Source organism: Propithecus coquereli, unplaced genomic scaffold, assembly GCF_000956105.1.
Source record: "Propithecus coquereli isolate 6110/MARCELLA unplaced genomic scaffold, Pcoq_1.0 Scaffold725, whole genome shotgun sequence".
Taxonomy (NCBI): Eukaryota; Metazoa; Chordata; class Mammalia; order Primates; family Indriidae; genus Propithecus; species Propithecus coquereli.
In genome coordinates this window covers 91,047-102,614 of record NW_012153341.1, presented here as the reverse complement: position 1 = coordinate 102,614, position 11,568 = coordinate 91,047, and positions in this window count along the sequence as shown.

Genomic DNA, 11,568 nt, shown 5'->3' with positions numbered 1-11,568 from the left:
TGGATCAAAGATGAATTTCTCACTGGAGGTGCTTCACAAGTACTTTAATAAATTCTATTTATTGCACAATCCCAGGGTGAATATTGGTTTTTATAATTCCATACAAGTGTGTGGTAACTTGACGTGGAATCTATCTATAGGAAATCCATAGCATGGATCCTTGGGAATTCGTAGCTTACTTTCAGAGCTTTTGCTCTTCGTCTACGTTCTTTTACTAGAAGAGATGTTTGCTGCGCAGAATGTGCCCATCAGTATTATTCCTCACCTTAAGCTGCTATTAATGTTGCTTGCAAATGGCCCTTTCTTAGAATCTTGTTCTGACGCAGTCTGGGTTCCTCTGGCCGAGCGGAGTCATCGCTATGGAGAAGGGACGCAAGGACTCTGCAAGCGGAAGCCACATGCTGTGCACTGCAAGCTGGTCCTCACCCTGCCCCCCGCCCCCGGAAGGCGCGGGCCAGGGAGGATGACAAGGGAGAGCCGGGGAGGCCCTCGGAAAACAGCTGCAGTCCGAAGGCGTTGGCTGGAGAGAGGCTACTCTGGGAATGTTTCACATCAGGAAATATGTGGCTCAGTCCCCCAAACTCGCGTGCTAGGTCCAGGAGGCAGGGCTCATGGTGTGTGAGCGTTGTCTGAGAACCGGTGAAGGAAGTCCTACTTTCCGCGTGGCCCCGCAGGGAGAGACAAACATCGCAGGCGTCTTGCAGCCCTTTCATCTTGTGCCATAGCCACCAGCCCGGGGCTGTCCACGGAGCGGCTGCTGAATGCACGTTTGAAAACGTGAACAGCTCCAATAGCCGCTGTCAGGACAGTTACCTGCCATGCTTGTCGTTCATTTTTAGGCCCCCGTACATGGGGACCAAGGGAAACACAGGTCTCCAAGGGCTTCGGATTCCATACCCAGAGCTGCTTCCTGAGTAGAGGGAATGGAATGGTAGGGACACTCTGATCCAGCCCGGGGAGTCTGACTTCCAGGCCCAGGACTTACCAGTGGGGACACCTCCTCTGGCCTCAGTTTTCCCATCTGTGACATGGGCATAGCAGAAGTACCCACCTCTGTTTGTTGTAAGGATTAAAAGTGTTAATATTAAAGTGCTAGAATTTCTGGCACACGATGGTGTGTGTTATAAAAATGTTTGCTAAATTAACTTAATAAACATACTTTCCTACATGGTGCTTGTGGGCCATCCCTGGGGCTGGGGTGGAGGGCAGGGAGTCCGTCTCGTCCACAGAAAACAGAGGCACCTCCTGGTCCTACCAGGCGAGCCCTGCCCCCCACCACGTGCCACGCGTGGACTGTGGCGGCCACGCCGGCCGAGCCCCAGTGGGCGAGGGCGTCTGAAGGGCTTTGAGGTGAGGCAGGGAGCTGGGCCTTCATCCTGCCTGCAAGCCTGGGGTGGCGCTCTGCAAGTGCAGGCTGGAAATTGGATGTGGAAACTCGCTCCTCCCAGCAGCAGTCGGGGGAACACAATGTTAGAAGCAGGATTTAGATAAAACTGCTTATTAGTAAAGTGAGGATTATCCAGGATGCTGAAGTTTGCTCTTATCTCCTGCACTGCTCAAGCGAGGACACCGCAGGGGGTGTCAGCCCTTGGTCGGGATCTTCTGCTGTGAAAAGCATCAGACTGTCTCACGGCAGCGACACCCGCAGCCGGCCCTGGGCTCTTCACCATCCTAGGAGGACATGCTGATAAACACACGTGTGCGAGCAAAGACCAAAAACCACCGCCCTCGATTCCCGACTGCACATGAGGACATGCCTGTCACGTCACCCCCAGTCACTGCAGAGCAGGGCTCCCGGGGGCCTTTTGCCGGGGGGGGGCCCCGTTTCCTTGGGCCCTTGCGTTTGGTTGGTTTTTTTGGTTTTCCCTTGCTTGCGGGCGGGCCCGGGCCGAATCCAACTGGGTTGTTGTTTTTTTTGTTTTTTGTTGTTTTTCCCCTTTAGGGGCGTTCCCTTCCAGGTTTTTCATTGGGCTTGCCCCCCGGTTAATGGTGGGTTGGGGACCTTGGAATTGGGTCCAGGCTTGGATTGGGTTGTTTTTTTTTTTGGGCCCGGGGCCCCCCGTTTTGCCCCTTTTCCCCCTTGCCCCTTGCCCCTTGCGGTTGTTTTTTGGAAGGCCCCCTTCCTTCTTCCGGTTCGTTAGGGTTAGTTCCCGGCGTTGGAAAATGTTGGTTCGTTGGCTGGGGGTTTTACGGGGGAAACCCCAGGGGAATTGCAATTGGAAATTAACCCCAAAAATTGTTTTCCGGGCCCGGAATTCGTTTCTCGGCAACTTGGTTGTTTGTTATTTTGTCCGGCAACCCCCTTGAGTTTTGGGGCTTTTTGGGGTTTTGGGGGGCGGGCCCCCCTGTTTTTGCGGGGGGTTCCCGGGGGGCCCTTGGCGGGTTGCTTGGTTTTGAATTTTCCCGGGTTGGTTTTCTACTGCCAGTGGAACAACACCCACGCGTCAAGCACCGCGGGTCAGAAGCCCAGCGCAGTGTAGCTGGGTTCTCCACCCAGGGTCTCCCGGACTCCGGTCAAGGTGTGGGTGGGGGCTGCAGTTCGTGTCCAAGGCCGGGGTCCACTTCCTGCTGTCCACGTGCCTCTTCTGCGAGGATGCCAGCAGGGTGGTGCCGCGGAGGGACCTGAGCGAGACGGGACCTGAGCGAGACGGGGGCTGCCGAGGAGGAGGAGGAGGCTGGAGGAGGCACAGGTGGGGAGGGGGCTGGTGGGGCGATTTGGTGTCGGCTAGCGGCTGGTAGGGAGCAGGTGGGATGGAAGGAGCAACCCCTGGGGGCGCCCACCTCCATGGTCGCCAGGGGCCAGCAGGTGTGCCCGTCCCACTGCTCTTAGGATGTGTCTCCCAAGCCCTGCAGCAGAGGCAATTTAGAAGCTCAACCAGACACTGTTCTCCTAGGCAGGGGATACATCAGTGGCCTGAGGGGGACAGGCCGTCTATGAGGACCTGGGCTCGACCTCCTATGGGGCCCTAGCGTCCTCTGGCCTCCCGTGGAGTGGGGGCCTCCCACTCTTCAGAGGGAATAAACCGGGCCAGGGCGTGGCCATGGGGGCCCGCGGGAGCAGCGTGGGCTCCACAGACCTGGCGTGTGCGTCGGGAGCCAGGCAGAGGCGTTTGTAACCAAAGATGCCTCCGGAAGGTTAACCCTGTGCCACGCGGAAGGAGGGTCTAGGTTCTACCCGGGCCTCCCGATTATCACACACATCTGGCCACGCTGTTCCCGTCCGAGGTGTGCTTTGGGAGCTGGTTCTTGATGTTCCCTCCGCTTCAGACAGGAACCCGCGTCTGCCTGTTCGGGAGACACACGGGCTGAATGCTGGCAGACGTGCCGCATGCCGTGTGCGGCAGGAGGCAGGCATGAGATAGCATAACTCAGCGTCTATCTGAAATCATTGTTTTAATCTCACACTTGAATATCATCATTTAATTTGTACATTCAGCTGGAAATATTGATTTTTAGAGGCATTTATTCTGTGCATTATGTAAAATTCTATTTGCATTCTGCTATGGAAATATTACTTTGTGGCTTAAGATATGGTTGAGATCGTTCCGTTTTTTCCTTCTCACGTCCCCTGCGCAGGGGCACTGGCTTCGCTGGGGGGCTCGGAGGGTGCCGGGGCTGGGACCACAGCGTGGGTGGGCGGGAGGCGGTTTGCAAGGAAACGGAAACCGTGGGGGCAGCTCCCGCGTGGGGCTGGCTGTGCCCAGAAGCCACTTAGAGATGACTCAGCGTCTGTCGCCATGGACGACTGGGCCAGTTGTCAGGGAAGGTGGGACGCTCCCTGGAAGGTCAGGCGTGACCCCTTCCCTCCTGTGTCAGGGCTCAGGAGACCCCAGGGCGCCACCTTGGCCCCCGAGCTCGTGTTCTTGCTACTTTTGACCATTCACTTTCTTTCCCTTCTCCCTGCCGCCTTCGTCACGTGAGTAATGTTGTCGACGGCATTGTTAAAATAATTTTTCCTGGGGCCCCTTAGAGGTTCTAATATTTGACATCCTACATTTATTTATCCTGCATTTCTTGCAGCTTTTCTCTCCACAATACCTGCTGGGTAGAGAAGCATCGTGCAGCACTAACCAGGCATCTGCCCTGACAAGAGCGAGGTGCCGAGTGGCCCTGAGTGACGGAGCAAGTGGCCAGTGGTGGCCCGGGGGGAGCAGGAGCTCCAGAGGTGGCCGGGAGGAGTGGGGAGTCCCGGCCTGGCAAGGCAATGCCCCCGGCCGGAGCTCTGCTGACCACACCCGGCCGAGCTGAGCCTGCGAGGAAACCCCATGCTCCGGCCGGAACCGAATGAGGGCGCGTCGCGGAGGCAGAGCGGGCCTTGCCCTGCGCACTTCCCTCCCCGTCCCCGGGTCGCCGGGCGTTCTGTCAACCCTGTCCCCTTCCCTTCTGTGACACGCCTTGTGGGGAGCCACGGGCTGAGAAGGGGTGACAGGGAGGAGACTCCAAGAGGCTCCGGAGTTGGGTGTGGAGGAAAAGGTCCCTCGTAGTGACGGCACCAGCGCCACGAAGGGGCCGTGGGCGTCGACATATAAAATCCAGCTGAAAAAGTGCCAGCCCCCAGGGTGCTTTGCTCTGGGCACTGGAACCGCGGTGAAAACCATTTGTGCCAGCACTAGGGGCCCTGTCTGAAGTGGGGACCGCAGGTGCTGGGAGGGGAGACGCCCTGAGCTGCGCATCCAGTCCCCGTGCACCTCCCTCCCCGTAATCGCTGAGACAGCCGGCGCCTTCCGTCACGCAAGCTTGGCTGCGGTCTTGGGGTTTGGTTCCGTTCTGAACTCTTCCCAGGAGCGTCCGATGCCCCCGGGAAAGGCTGGGTGGGAGCCGCGGGTGCCCTGGGTGAGGCCCGTGTCCCAAGGACGATCTCACAAAGCCACTGTGGATGAGTGATGATAGTTCAAAGGGACCCTCACTTTTAAGAGCTTTTTCCGTTTCTAATATCTGACTGTAGGACAGAGTTTTCTAGAGCTTCGAAGGAATCGTGGTAAAACAGGATGCCAGTTTATTTTATGTGCTACATCCTGGGGGAACTTCAGTGGCTCCCCGGTATGACCCGAGCTGCTCCCCGAGGTCAGTGATCAAACACAAGGCCATGTGGGTAAAAACGTCCCCCGCTCCCTCCCCAAGCTCCTAAAGCCGTGTCGTCCGTGAGTTTCCTCCCCAGCATGTTGCTTCACAGCCCGTCAGAAGCTGAAGCGTGGGTGGGAGGAAAAATTTGACGATTCCCCATCGCTAACTAAAATAGCTTATTAGCTGCCATTTTACCCGGGTGCCCGGAAACGTTCAGAAGGGAACTGCTAGTGTCTTTCCCAGCCCTCTCCCGAAAGTAATTAAATACCATAGTCATCGCTGTCAGTAATTCCGGGTCACCGCCGTCCTCCTGCGCGGGAGCGGCTGTGTGGAGGACGCGTGTCATGGTGGTGGCGCCCGGAGAGAAACGAGAAGTGCCCAGGTCCCGTTGCCAGGCAAGGCTCCCGCTCCTCCCGGGAGTGACGTGGGCAGCTTTGGCGTGGTGGCCTTTGCTCTCTGCTGCTGCTCGGGTTGTGCTGGCCGTGTGGGGGGCGCTTCTGTTTTTAGCCATCACGCTGGTCAATTTTGTATCTACAAAAAAATTCAGTAGAGCTTTGAGAAGGACACATGGCCTGAGAAACGCTGCGTGTTCACCATGCAGAATTAGCAGATGTTAATATTTTATCATGTTAGCTCCAGATTTTTAAAGGAAGTAAGACTTTTACAGAAACGGTAACGTTCCCCACATCCCCTTCCTTCCCCAGAGACAACCCATTGGCTGTGGCATCTCTTCTCCCGCGTGGCGTCCTTCCGCTGTGCTGTGTGTGTACGGGGACTGTGCGAGGTTTTGTGTGGGCTTGTTCAAACTGTGCAAATGGGATCGTTAGTCTCGTTCCAGAACGGGCCTTTTTTTAACTAAACACTGTGTTTGGGTCTCTGCTCACTGGGGCACATTCACGTTCCCGCAGTTTATCGCAGCCAGGACGTCCCTCTGCGCTGAGGGCCGGGTGGTGCGGCCTTTGTGACGTCCCACCACTCTGCCCACCCCCGCTTTCCTTCAGGGCAGGGGGAGGGTCGCCCCTCGGAGTCAGGCGTGACCATGCGGCTCGAGTTGGGCAATGAAACACAGGTGGACGTGGTGTGTGTCCGCTGAGATCACTCCGGCCTCTCAGTGAAAACCCGTGAAATCAAAGCAGCCGGGAGAGCTGAGCCCACCCCCAGAGGGCAGCGGGTCTGGAGGCTGCCTTGGCCCACGCCAGACGCCACCGCAGCAGGGAGTGAGGCTCGGCCCGGCCACCGAGGTTGTCGGACTGGCTGTTAGTGCAGCCAAACACGCCGACCCCCACTGACAGCAGTCTGTTCTGATTTTCTGTTACGATCAATGTGCGATCAATGAGACCTTATGTGGTCTCCCAGCCCACGTGGCCACGGCTCTCTAAAGCTGTGGTTCTCAACCCCCGGGCCGCAGACTGGTCCCGGTCCGTGTCCTGTTAGGAACCGGGCCGCACAGCAGGAGGTGAGTGGCTGGTGAGTGAGCGAAGCTTCGTCTGTATCTACAGCCGCTCCCTGTCACTTGCGTCGCCGCCCGAGCTCCGCCTCCCGTCAGATCAGAGGTGCCATTAGATTCTGCATTGTGGTGAGTTGTATGATCATTTCATTGTCTATTACAATGTAGTGATAATAGGATTAAAGTGCACAATAAATGTGATGCTCTTGAATCATCCCAAAGCCACCCCCCCACCTCACCCAGTCCAAGGAAAAATTATCTTCCATGAAACCGGTCCCTGGTGCCAGAAAGGTTGGGACGGCTGCACTAAAGTGGTTTCCTGGACGTGCTGGGCCAGGGGCAATTGAACGGTTGACCTCCTGGCTTGCTCACCCGTCCCCAGCCTGCGGCAGAGTCTTCCCTCCACGATACCCCAGCGCTTGGAGGTGTAGACGCTGTGTGTTTCCAGTCTGACGAGTGTGAAGTTAATTATTATTTCATTGCTTTAATTTGCAGTAGGTACGCTCTTCATAGACGCTGTTTAAGTTATGAGGCTCTGAAATATTACAGTTGTCCATGATAATGAAAGTGACAACCCTTTTAATGGACAGATATATTAATATGTTGCCCAATGTTGGGGAATTTTTTATGTTGGCATAAGGAAAAAAAGACCTTTACAGCCGAGTAAACTTTTGGAAGCACATAGGGAATATTTGTAAGTGGAAACTCCAGACAGGGTTTTCTGTTTCTTTTAGTAAATCACTCCTGCATGGTCAGGGTCTTTGATAACTGTAGGTGCTTGTTACCACAGGTGAAAGCTGGGGTGTAGGACGGGAGCATTGGAAGTGTGTGACATGACTCTTAAGGACGATGTCTGAAGTTCCCCTGATTTAGAAAAGTGACAGTTTCTTTTGTTAGTCAAAGTTTGGATGGAAGTGTTTGGTTGAGTGATAAAGATGTTGCTAAATTCACTAATGTCACTTAGCTCTGCTAATTTCACAGCCTTAATAGGATTCATTTGTCACTTACGACATTCCCAAACCAAGCACTATTTTCTTTCTAACGTCAGTTATAAAACTTGTAGCAAATAAAAAAAAAGACAAGGTCGATGATACCTTGGTGATCCTTCTGTGTGCGGAGACAAAGGCTGGGAGCTATAGGCAAAGGTGGTGGGCGGCCAGGTTACTGCCCCAGACGCAGGAGCAGGCTCTAAGGCACTTTCTCTTAGATGGGTGTGTTATGAGCAACCGCAAGTGTAAACTGGCCTCTTCTCAGGTCCTTTCACTGAGATGGCACCTTCCTTGCCCTGAGGCCGCTGAGGGAAGCTCCCGGAAAACTGCCCTTCCAGGCTAGAACTGATAGCAGCCACTTCCAGAAAACTTCGCTCGTCTCGGATTGCTGGGAGCAGCTCCGACTCTGACTCTCTGCCCAGCAGTCTCAGGGACAGTGTGGCCGCTCATCGCTCCCATGTGGAGCCACCGCAGCTTTTTTACGAGACCAAGCATTTGCCGTGGTAGAGATTTCCGTTAAAACGCTGACGTCGCGGCCGCATCCAGCAAGTGTGCATTTGAGACGGGGCAGTAAATTCCATGAAGACCCGTCGACGTTTCAGAGCACCGCCAGCTGCGTGCCGAGACTCGGGCAGCCTGGGGGGGTCGTAGGTGCTTTTCCCTTCGGGCCACGGTGATCGGTCTGTCGGGGAAGGACGCCGACCACCTGTGCAGTCCCACCGCAGGGCTTCCCACCGTCCCGCCCTCCCCTTTCTCACTCAGGCCAGCTGCCGCCGTGCGTTTCCGCTTCATAGTCACCGTCCGGACTCACTTCTCGTGTCATCCTCCGGTGTCCAGCCACCTGGCAGAGCCGCTAAGAGAGCAGACAGCGTCGGACACTGGGGCCATGTGTGCTTGGTGCCAGCGAGCCAGAGACAGCTTTGTCCGGCACCCACGCCTCTGCGTGCCACGCGTGTGCCTGTGGGCATGTGGGGGTGCGACCTCTGCTCCCCGTGTAGCCCTGCGTCTCCTGCCGTTGACTGTGAGTCTGGGCTGGACACTGCCCTCCTGGCCTTGGTATCCTCAGGGCCACGTGCAAGGCCAGTGTCCCCTGATGCTTTCAAACACTTTGGTCAATGACAATCTAAAGAACCGTGTGCAGTAAGAATGTTCCAGAGCATTTGCTGCTGCAGACAGGAACAGGAGCAGAGTCTCTCACCACCTGAAGCCAAGCTTTCCGGCCATGGAAGCAGCTGTAATAGTTTCTCAGGTTGGCCCACCTGCACAGACACGTGTGCACATGTGCACACACGTATGTGCATGAACATGCACACATAAAATGGCACCGCGTGGGGCGCTTGAAGGGACTTTGTCAGTGCACGTGCCAAGCAGTGTCCCAGCTTAGAGAAAGCTTTAGGTAAACGTTTGTAAAATGAATGAGGACAAAGCTGCCCTTTGCATTTGGGGCGCGGCCTCCTCGCGGGGTTCCTCTGCTATGCCGCCCGTGCAAGGAGCAAGCCTGGTCGCGCAGTAAGGTCCAGCCCCTGCGTGCAATGGGCGTGCAGTGGGAGAGACCCCCCGGCACCCGCATAGCTGGCAACCGGAGGGTCGGTTTCCCTGCAGGACGCTAGAACTCAGAGCTGGGCTGGGGGGTCGCTGGGGACTCCAGGCTGAGGCTGTGCAGGTTGGGGGTGGACGGAGGGTGGGAAGGAGGCCCCTGCCTGGAAGGAAGGAGCCCGGGGAAACCTGAGGAATGAGAGAGGGAGGAGAGGCGCAGATGCGTTTGTTCCAGATGCTAAGATTAATCCCTCTCCATTGCAGCTCTAGAGTATTTTAAAATTTAATATTAAACTATCAAGTGAAGTTCTTGAGGCAACATTTTATTCAAATCAGTTGCGTTTTAGTGACTTAAAACATTATTAAAAAATTAAAGCATGTTTAGAGAAACTTAAATTCTAAGGGTGTAGCCAATAAATGGCCTCTAAAAACACCCGTTTTTAAGCAATTTGAAGAGAAAAGTCAGAAATTAGGATCTCATGATTACACAGCCCAACCCCGGAAGATTTTAAAGAACAGGTAACCGGTACAATATGACACTTACTCTTCTGGAAAGAAACAGCACAGATCAGGAATGAAGAAAACAGGAAGTGGAGTATTACGAGAACTGGCAGGTGATTGGAATATTGTCATGAACTGGTGGAGAAAGAGGGCTCGTTCTGGGCAATGAATCAGGAAGATTACGGAGCGGAGCCCTCGGAGAGCAGGAGCTAAGTGTGAACATCTTGTCACATAAAATCGCAAAGGGCCGCGGCTCCCTGGGGACAGGCGGTGGGTGCCGTCGTGGGCGGCGGCAGGCGGGGCTGTTCTCTCACCATCCTGCCCTCTGCACATGCGTCTCGGCCCCAGAGATGAGCAGCGTCGCTGCCTGCTCTGTGGCGTGCGGTGAGGAGCCGTGTTCCCGTCTGAGAAACAGCGCGTCCGACCCCAGGGCTGAGCCGAGAGCAAGAGGGGAGCGGAGGCAGACCCCGCCCCCACCACGCGAGCGTCGCACCTGCCCCACAGCGGCACCAGCCCTGGGTAGTGTTGTCTCCACTGTAACCACTCTGGTGGGGACCATGAACTTTGCAGATGCTGCTCCCCGTCACCTGTCCTGTGCGGACCCCACAGCTGTGCTGCTGTTGCCGTATCACGCTCTGCACATGTGTGTATCAGGTGTGCACAGGCGGGATCCTGAGACGTGGTCCCTCCGAGAGGAGCGACGTCCCCAGAGCTGAGAGCTTTCCTTTGAAGACAGAGCTGGGATGTGTCTGCAAACCACCAGGCCCATTTCTTTCTGTTGCTCTCGGTGCTTTCTTTAGGGTCAAAGCCTGATTTCCATGTTCTTCTGATTCGCGTCTTCCTCGCACCCCCACCTCCAGTAGCAGCCGGTGGAGGGGAGGGTTTCTGGCACGCGGGCGTGGCAGGCGGGCTCCGGCGGGGCAAAGGCTCGGAACCGCGTGGCTGCACTCGCGGCACCAACTGGGGTCCAAGAGCCTAATCCCTACTTCCTCTTAAAGTTAACCATTCAGAAGCCCTGTGTGTATTCGAGGGCACACGGTGCTGGGAGAACCCGGAAGGAGCCCTTCCCTGTGGGGCTCGGCAGTCCGGAGAGGGCTTCAGCCAGAGAAGCACGGTCGGGCTGTGACAGACGGTGGAGCAGACTCCTTGGGGGCTGCCTGGAAGGCGCAGGCTCGGAGCTGCACCAGGCGGGGGCCCCAGCAGAGCAGGGGAGACGCTGCGGATCACTTATGTGTGTGTTCATGTGTGTGTGCGTGAATATCTATGGACATCTGTGTGCATGCATGTCTAAATGTACATGCACGCATGTTTGTATATGTGCTGAATGCATGTGTATATGTGAGGTTAAGTTCATGTGTTTGTGCATGTATGCGTATGCATTCAGGTACACGTGTTTATGTGCTCATGCATGTGTGTATCAATGTGTGTGTATTTATGTGCTGTGTACATGTGTGCACATGGAAAATGTATGTGAAGGTGCCTTCCCAGTATGACCTGTGCGTGCGTGTCTGTGCACACCTACCTGTGTGCCTGTGTGAACGTGTGTGCTTGCATCTGTACATGCCGTGTGCTCACACAGGAGTGCTCTTCCCTGTGGGCCACGCACGCGTGTTTGTGCGGCGTGTGTGTGTGTGCACAGGCGCGTGCGTGGAAGCTGCCTATGCAACACAGGTTGTCAGCTGCTACTGTTTTGCTTGTTCCTGAGCCCCCGGCAGCCTGTCGGAGGCGGTGCCCACGCGAGTGTGTGCAGGTCGCTTCGCGAGAGAAGATTTCTCTTTCCACTGTGGCAAGGAAGCTCTGAGGGCCCCGGCGCGCTTTGCCGTCAGTGGAGATTGGAGCCGTGGGGCGGCCTGGGCACCGGCCTCACCTCTGGCCTCACAGCGGGGCCTGGAGCAGGCTGACCTTCGCGGGGTGGGCTGGGCCTTCCTGCGGCCGGGGCAGGCCTCTATGGCGGCAGGTGGCTCGTCCTCCCTGTGCCACCTGAGTGCAGCTGGGTCTGTTTGCTCAACGTCCTGGCCCCACCTGGAGAAG